Here is a 10,176-nt window from a genome sequence, read left to right on the forward strand (position 1 = left end):
CTAGGCAAAGTCAGTTTATTTTGACCGATTGATGACGGAGACCACGAACCCTGTCTAGGCCCAGGTACAGGATTACATTACAGGCCACAAGCGAGAAGAGTTGATATTACATGATGTTGGATATATACCATGAGACATATATCTCAATGAATATATAGCAGTATAGCGTCCAGTACCGTCTAAGTTTTCAGAGCAAACGCTATACCATCATACTATCGACAGGCTAGTTTGATATACTGTAATTTTCCAAGCTAGATCGCATTTTTTGCAAGTTTAGTTGGTTCCCGAGCCTTTCGAGCTGAAAGATATTTGTGGTCGCACGCAGAGATATATCTAATTATCGAAATTTTCGAAATCTCTTAGTCTATCAGACTTTTCAAGGTAGATGATATTTCATTACAAATCTCACTGATTCCAGACAATGGCTGGTATAAAAAGTCCGATACCGTCGAATAGTATCAACTGTAACGCCTAGGTTTTGAAGTTAGGCGATAAATTATCACAACTTTGACTAGCTCAGTAATCTCACGATTCAAAGGTGCTTTCAGAATCGATGGAAATTTTCATGTTGGTAAAGGTTATAGAAATCGCCATGCACAGGTCAAACATCAACCGATTGACAATGAACTTTGACATTTAAAAATATGCCAGGGTACGCATGCTGCTATAATCTCTCGCTCTCATTTACACCTGTATGGATTTACGCCTATTGTTTCTTCTCTGATGCCAATCATGTCTTGTAACTTCCTGTCTGATTGCCCGTGAGAATGTAAACATGGATTCTGTCACATAAAACGAATAAGCATCTATGACATACATTTAATTTACTGGTCTCCAGCAAGAGGAAAGATTCGACGAACTCATAAAGATATATATATAAATATATCATGACGCGCATGTTGGGGCAAACGCTAAATATGATACACTGGTTCGATCGTTGTGATGAATGCGGGGATACTAATTTGGTCTCCTGGAAATCAGACGTCGCTCGAAAATCATTTTTGACGAGCGACACTGCCGTAATAAAATATCGTCAAACACGGTCCCTCCACAAAAGAGGGACCGTGCGTCAAACTTAAAAACTATACGTCACTAAATCATCAGTGCAACATTTTAGGTAATATCTTTCGTGAAGTCTTCACGTCAACGATGGTATACGATGGTCTTGGATATTATGACAGTTCATTTTGAGATATTTGACATCATGGCACCGGCTGAATTTAGTGTAACTTTGCCATGAGCAATGCTACTATCGATCATTCATATTTTTATACCATATGACTGTGTCGTTATTTTGCTATCGACACTAAACCATATATTTCTCGCTTTGCGAATGTCTCGTGTTCATGATAAATGCAATACGTAATTAGTTTCACGCTTTGAACAAGTAAGGAAAGAGATGGAATTAACTAAATTCAATTGCTTTTGGCTCCGTGACAGGTACCATATTATTTCATCTAATTTTGTGAATGTCACTCACTATTTTGTCGAATGTCAAAACTAGCACAAGTAATTATTTAAAATTGTCAATATATAACACTATACTATAGACAGTACAGTGTGGTAACTTCTACGTCAAGCCTGACGATACTTTATTACAAGTTTGGCTGGTTGAAATTAGCTTATATTATAGGGAGCACCGTCAATTCTTTTCAAACTACACAGTATTTAGGTTCATTGTGGTAGTTTCCCACCGAAAAATACTCAAGTACTATCAATAACATCGTCCAGTATTGCAGGGCTCGAAATTAACATTGTACCTTGGTAGTACACTTGGGCTACCATTTGCTGAAGTTGGTAGCCCAGTGACAATGGCTGGTAGTCCATGAATATTTTAGTTTAGGGATGCTGTACTCGTCCGACTATAAGCCCCGGTTCAGCAACACAAAATAGCAGTAAAACTAGGGGCTTCAACTCGAGAAACCCCATGTTATGTGTCACGAACGCTTAATTTATGCTAATTTATATACATTTTAACACTTTCTATCACTTTCAAAATCGGCTTACACATCCAAAGAAATTGTAACTTGAGTAAAGAAAAACAGAAAAAAATATTCTCATGATCTTTATGAACTGGCATGCCTTGTTACACCCGAGTCTATCTATACAGAAAGTAATACATTGATACTGATCGACAACCATAGATAAAAGACAGCGAAACTCAGCCAAGCTTAACTGACAGAATGTTTTGTATTACTATTTCAAATCAAACTGATTACACAATCTCTTGATATAGAAGTGACAGTTTTGTGAAATTTCAGCATCAAAACCCAAAAACGTGACACAAGTACGTCTTGTATGTTGCCGATCAACAGCATAGTGTGAACTGGCATGCAAAGACTGCACACCGTGTGACGGAAAAGCAACTCAACATTCTAGTATCAAACGCTCTGCATCTTGTGAAAATAACAACATAGCAGTGAAAATTGTAATAGTCACGAGAAAAAAACTCTTTACAGATGAAAGGATAATTTATTCAAACAAATGAAACTGTATGTTGATTGCATTTAGCTCGTCCGAAAGTGACGGACATCGCACGCCAAGTATTTCATGTCCCAGGCTTTGGTAGTCCGTGTTCCATTTCATGGACTTCGGTAGCCCCAGGGAAAAGTTGGTAGTCTGTGGACGCGGGACTACCGCTAATTTCGAGCCCTGCAGTATTGTTTGGGTTTACGAAAGTGGATGATTTGGCTGACTCTCAACAAGATGACACGTGTATCATACTTCAGATCTCTTCTTACCTCCATTGTCAGATGTTATCGATAGCCACGGTGGATAGAGGGACTGTGTGATAGCAGAGCTAATGTTGTCTAGCTATTCAAGCTAAAATACATTGTTTTAACTAGTACTTTTGGCTCACTCGGTGATTTTATGATTCAAGGGTGCTTTCAGAATCATAGAAATTTTTAAGTTTCGGAAAATATTCGTCAAGAAGAGGCCAAACAACGGCCAATTGCAAGTGAACTTTGACATTTTAAAAACCTGCCAGGTACGCGGTTTTCTACAGCGGCTATAATCTCTCACTGTCATTTACACCTGTATGGATCTAATCCCCATTGTTTCTTCTCCGACGCCGATCATGTCTCGTAACTGCCTGTCCGATCGTCCGTGAGAATGTAAACATGGATTTTGTCACATCACGATTAGGAAACTCACAGGATTGCTTTTAGAGGAGAATAATTATGATAACATAAAAAGAAAAGGCATCCATGATATTTAATTTACTCGTCCCATACAAGCTAAAAGCTGCAACGAACACCGACAACTATGATGTTGGGTCTCTCGGAAATAAGACGTCGCTCGAAAGTTATTATTTGTCGAGCGACATTGTCGGCAAAAGCTACTGTTGTCATAAAATACACTTTGAAATTATAATTTATAAAAATATAAATTACCTAGAAATTATCAGCTAGACGTATCGTCACACATTCCTAGATCTTTTGTCTTTGGTATCATATACATTCAACAGCATTGGATAGTTTGGATGACATTGTCAGAAATCTCGGCGAGTCAGATTGTGAACTCAACCTGACAAAAACGATATTATCAATAGTCTCTGATATTTTTCCTGTTCATATTCGAGATAAAGGATGTCGCCATGGCACCGGGTGAATTGCATGTAACTTTTGCATAGGTGTCGTACTAGTCGATCCGTAGTAGTTTTGACTACACGATAGTGTCATTAATTTCTATTTTCGATTCTAGACGATGTATATCTTGCATTTCATGTTTGGGTGTTGAGCTTTCATGATAACAACTATGGGTTCAATTAGAGGCGACATAAAAAGTTCAAAGTCTGATCAAAAACTGAAATCTTTAAGTTTATCGCGCAACCTCCCCCACCTCCCACCCAAACCCCCATGAAACTTAATTGTTGAATGTTGATCACAGCTTCCTAATATTTCTTACAGTGATACTCAGGACTGGTGATATTGCAACATTATTCAAATGAAACACCAGTTAAGTTCGAAAAATTTCCCGGTCTGTCACTGTACATATAACATCAATATCAAAGTATCAAAGGGTCTCTATTGACTTACCGCGAAAGGAGCGAAAATGTGTAATTACTCAGGGTTTTCACAAGCTGTAGAATATCTCTCAGGGGATAGTGTCAAAGTACAGGGGGGGATATTTGGGGGAAACGTGCAAAAGTTTTGATGGGAGAGCAAGAGATGTCCCCTCTCCCATAGAAAATTTTGAAAAATCGCTGTCTGCACTGGTACTATCGGAGAGAAGTTTTGTTTTGCATTAAGACCGTTTGAAAATGACATTCGACAATGATATTTTTTCAATGACAATGATAATTTTATTTGATTTTTTTAAATTTTTGCATGATCAGTGGCTGAGGAACAATTATTCAACAATGCAACAATTTACAATACATCTAGACGCATTAAGGTGCGAAATTGTGTTTCTACCGTTTCTAGAAAGTTTTAGCTAGAAGTTTAGAAAGCTAAATTAGAATTGTCTAAATCTAAATCTAAACTTAGAAAGTTAAGCAAGAAACGATAATTATCGCTTTCTAAATAGCGTTCTAAGTTTAGAAATTAGCTGAAGTTTAGAAAGTTGGGCCTCGATTGAAAACATGTTTTCGAGGATATATCGGATAAAAACGATAATTATCGCTTTCTAAATAGCGTTCTAAATTTAGAAAAAAGCTGAAGTTTAGAAAGTTGGGCCTCGAGTGGAAACATTTTTCCAAAGATAATCGGATAAAAATGATAATTATCGCTTCTAAATAGCGTTCTAGACAGACAAGACGTGGTTCAGATTATCTTTGTTCCACGATGATCGCGTCCATTGTAGTGCAAATTAATGCTAGCAGCCTTATCAATGCCTCATTAGCATTAACTTGAATCACAACTTTATCAGCACAAATTGACGCGATCGTTATGGAACACACCTTGGTCATTAGCTGAAGCAGTACGGTTCCTTTTTTGTCTATTGGACAAGTCACATTTGAGCTTTGGATGTTAAAACTTACTTCCGGGGGGAAATAGTATTTTCCAGGCTATACAAGAAAGCTCCTACATGCTCACACTTTTTAATTTAAAACACTCGGGAATTTACAGATGACCACAGAAACTGTGAATCAACCTTTTTCCGACATAATCTTGAAAGTGTTTGCGGGACTTCATCTCAAGCACTGCACATTTCACTGTGAGCACGCAGCTGGGAGATGGCAGCCTGGCCGGCAACACTTTTGATAAGGCCAATGCATTAATTTGCATCACTTATGGGAAGTACTATATCGTCGGTCTATTGGACAAGTCACATTTAAGCTTTTGCTTTTAAAACTTACTTCTGGACTGAAGACTGCTCCTACAAACTCACACTTTTTCCATTGAAACACTTACGAATATACAGATGACAATAGAAATGGTGTACCAACGTTCTTATCCGATATATCTATGGGGAACTTTTTCTACAGTAACTCAAACTCCGACTTTCCAAACTTCAGCTAATTTCTAAACTTAGAACGCTATTTAGAAAGCATAATTTTCGTTTTCATCCGATATATCCTTGGAAAAAAATTTCAACCGAAGGCCCGACTTTCTAAACTATACAGCTATTTTCTAAATTTAGAACGCTATTTAGAAAGCGATAATTATCGTTTTTATCCAATATATCCTGGAAAAACCTTTTCTGCTCCAAGCCCGACTTTCTAATCTATAGCTAATTTCTAAACTTAAAACGCTATTTAAAATGCGATAATTATCGTTTTTATCCGATATATCCTTGGAAAAAAAATTACAACCTCAGGACCGATTTTCTAAACTACAGCTAATTTCTAAACTTAGAACGCTATTTAGAAAGCGATAATTATCGTTTTTATCCGAAGTTTTTCATCAGAGGCCCGACTTTCTAAACTAAAGCTAATTTCTAAACTTAGAACGCTATTCAGAGAGCGATAATTATCGGGGTTTTGTGTATATCGTTTTAGCTAGTTTAGCCCCCATAGGGAATACACGTAGTTTAGAAATGGCTTTGAGGAACAGACACAATTCCGTACCTAACTCTCTATACGGCTGGTATAAAGAATTAGCTCTCGGATATACCAAAGATTGTGACCATTAATTCATTAATTCTCCGTTGGTTTCATATCTCGTGTCTAAAACTGGTATCGAATATATGCATGGTCACCCATTCATTCAGTATCTTTCAACATATCAAGCAACATATATCGTATCTCGTATCAAACAAAATTTATGAAAAAATGTGCGACTTTGTCCCTTGATTGCTTTCTTTCCCCCCGATTTCCTTCTCATGCCAATATCGAACAATTAAAGATAGCTGGCTCATGGCTCATACAGTGCGACCGATTACTGAAAGAATGCGAACTCTACGAAAGGTCAAACCATTTTCAATGACGCAAAAAAATGCTGTATATGAAACTTTAAATATTACGATTTTTGGGTACGAGAGTCTCATTGGCAAGAGAGTATCCGACACATCATAACACAAACCGGTATATGCATGATCACTTTCTAGCAGGCTGTGCGTGTATGTCCAGCGTAACGGACTTGGGTCATTTGTAAAATCTTATATTACCTAAAAGACTAACAGTCAGAGTCAACTTTTTTCCCTTTCAATCATTATTTGTTTGCAACTTTGAAATTTTACAGCCAGAGAAACGACTTCGCCAGCTGTGCAATTTCTCTGGCCAACACCTGATTATATTAGCAATTTATTATTATAGGACACTTACTTTTGACCAAACCAAAGTAGGATATCTTGATATTGTTTCTGTCGGATAAAAAAGTTTTTTGGTGGGTTACCCCTAAAACAAAAAAACAAAAAAAAAAAAAAAAAAAATAAGCATCCGACATCGAGCTTTTGACGTTGTTTCCTAGTTCCACACTTTGAATTTGCTTTGGTGGATGTAAAACTTTACTGTACTGCAATAATTGAAAGTATATTGATGGTATCATTCGTGTTTATGTGTTTAAGTATGGCTTTCCGATAGGCACCTTGTGTTCAAAAGTCTAAATAGAAGCTTACAGTTTGTGTAATATAAATAATGAATACACGACTATACAATATAACAATGTCATACAGTATCAATAGTGTCCAATATTTTTATAGGCGACATAGACATACCATGTCATAGGTGGCATGAGTCTGTAATGACACACCGGTAAACTTATCTATACTATATATCGTACCCCTATCGACATTATCGGTAGCATCGTATGTTTCACAGGCGTTATTGATCTTTAGTCCAATACAGCAGACGATACCAGATAGTATCGGATAGGCCTACTATCGAATTTTATTTTGTTCATATGTCAGAAGCGACATGTGTATCTAGCGAAATCAAATTGATATGTTATAAGTGTTATCGATGGTGTCGATATTTTCTTAATTTAGCACTTCTAGGATATATGTATATCCGATGCTAAACGTTTGTGCACAGACAAAGATCTTTTCGTGTTGTCTGTAATGTCGTGCCTATATGCTGGAGCTTGAATGACCAGTGACCTTATTCAGAGAGCATGTTGGATCCATAAGCTTTCGAGATGGCTTCGAGGGCTCAGGGCCATATTAAAAGTAACACTGTACTATCATAGAATTATAGAATTACGGCTTCGTCAACAGTTGAGCTCTCAAACTCGCTCAATGTTTGGAAAACAATCGATGATTAGTTTGCAGGATATTCTCGAATTCAGATTATTATTTATTCAAAGTGTTATAAATGCGATTGGAACTAATTTTTGGATAATTGGATGGTGAAGTAGTGTCGATTTAATCTGCAAATGTAAGCTCATCTGCTTTCCTTTTAAGTTACACATTTATTTTTATAGTAATGTGTAAAATTGCAACATTGAGCTATAGAGCTTAACAATTGTGATAAATTTGAAAGATATGAAGATCCAATTATCACGAATTAGTTCCAATCTTGCTTATAACATTTATAAAGTGAACATGGCATGAAACTTACTTTTGCAGGTCAGCTTGATAATTTTTATTTTGTGAAAGCAAGGGCTATTTCTGCTTGTTGCCATCTGTTCAGGCAGAATAAAGCCATGTTTGTATTGTTTTTTCATTCGTTTTAGTCAATTCTCTTGTGTTCTTGCCACAACTCTAGGCCTATAGAAACTTTTGTAGAAATTGCCGCGCCTCCCTCAATAATTGAATGTAAAGTCACCCCCCCCCCCATTTCCACTGACCCTCACTGTAAAAAATAATGTTCCCTTCATATATGCTATACAGTTTCTCATCCAAGAGCTCGCACCTGTTATACCTTGAATACTAAATTCAGCTTGACCCCGACATAGCCGGCACTGGATATCGGGTGTGTACGTTGTTGTTCTTCACAATGATGTGCCAGGCTTATCACGACTTCTCAACAAAAGTATTTATTTACATTAAGAGGTTCAGGAAATCGCCCCAATAATGAATGTTTACACTTTTCCAGTTTCTATCATTGTTGGACGAGGATGCCAGAGTTTGCCATAAAATTGACCACGGCCACTTCTTATAAATGTACGTCGTGATGATAACCATAATTTATTATCCATTTTGTCTGTCAAAGCATGCATACACCTGGTAACAGAGCTACATTCCAAAATGAGCCTCAATCTGAACAAATGTATCACATAAATTTTTGAAATATGTACTACGGAAATTCTGTAGCATATACATATACAGATGCTGCATTTTGCTTTTAATTTGCCTTTCTTTAAAAAAACATGGAAATTTGGCTTTGTGGGGTGACTTGTCTCTGTTGACAATGTACAAGTAGTAGCTGCGTAGGCTACAGGAAATCATTTCATGTGTAGTAACTGGAATCATTTCAGTCTTAACACAATTCGGGTCCGTTAAAAAACTAGACTGTATAAGAGCACTCAAAATGGCTACCAAATAACCTAACTTTATCATAATTTCCTGTGTCAGCACCCTGTACTATACCTGGAACAAACTTTATCACTAAAATGGTAGTGGTTCTTTAAAGATTGAGATCTCGATGATTTCTCGTCTGCACATCTGTGATTTGCTGTACCGTGTAAAAAGATGCTTCTTTTTTCTTTCAAACTTTCCAGCATTCTGGAGCAGATGCTGTTATCCTGTACTTCCATGTAAATTTTGTGCAGCATTAAATTTCTCTATTCGTTTTGTCATGGCATATAAGAAAAGCATTGTGACAGAAAAAAACCAGGAAATATTGGCATTTCAGCATGCGCATGAGGGCGAAAAAATCTTCTCAGAAAGGAAATGAACAAGTCATCGTTGATGACACAGTCCCCACTTGTTAATGGGTATTTTGATTACAGGTCCTCAGAGAGGATAAAGTCCTCTTCATTAGGTCTGTGATAAAAATACTTTTGAATGAATTCGCTTGATACATGTCTGAGTTATGGTTCAGGACATGAAAAAATTGTAACAAAATGGCCGCACAGTGGCCATATTGGATCGCATCACAAAACAAATTGATGTGCATAGCTATGACATTGGTCGATGTCCTTGTACCAACTTTGAATAAAATCGGTTGAAACATGCGGATATGCCTGAGAAATGGCTCTGTACATGAAAAAAATTGTAATAAAATGGCCGCCTGGCGGCCATATTGGATCGTATCACAAAACAGATTGACGTGTATATGTATGACATAGGTCAATGTCCTTGTACCAACTTTGAATAAAATCGGTTGAGATATGCCTCAGTTATGGCTCTGTACATGAAAAAATCGTAATAAAATGGCCGCCTGGCGGCCATTTTGGATCGTATCACAAAACAAATTGATGTGAATATCTATGACATTGGTCAATGTCCTTGTACCAACTTTGAATAAAATCGGTTGGAACATGCCTGAGTTATGGCTCTGTGCATGAAAAAATCGTAATAAAATGGCGGCCTGGTGGCCATATTGGTTCGCATCACAAAACAAATTGATGTGCATAGCTATGACATTGGTCGATGTCCTTGTACCAACTTTGAATAAAATCGGTTGAAACATGCGGATATGCCTGAGAAATTGCTCTGTACATGAAAAAAATTGTAATAAAATGGCCGCCTGGCGGCCATATTGGATCGTATCACAAAACAGATTGACGTGTATATGTATGACATAGGTCAATGTCCTTGTACCAACTTTGAATAAAATCGGTTGAGATATGCCTCAGTTATGGCTCTGTACATGAAAAAATCGTAATAAAATGGCCGCCTGGCGGCCAT

Source organism: Ptychodera flava, chromosome 2, assembly GCF_041260155.1.
Source record: "Ptychodera flava strain L36383 chromosome 2, AS_Pfla_20210202, whole genome shotgun sequence".
NCBI lineage: Eukaryota > Metazoa > Hemichordata > Enteropneusta > Ptychoderidae > Ptychodera > Ptychodera flava.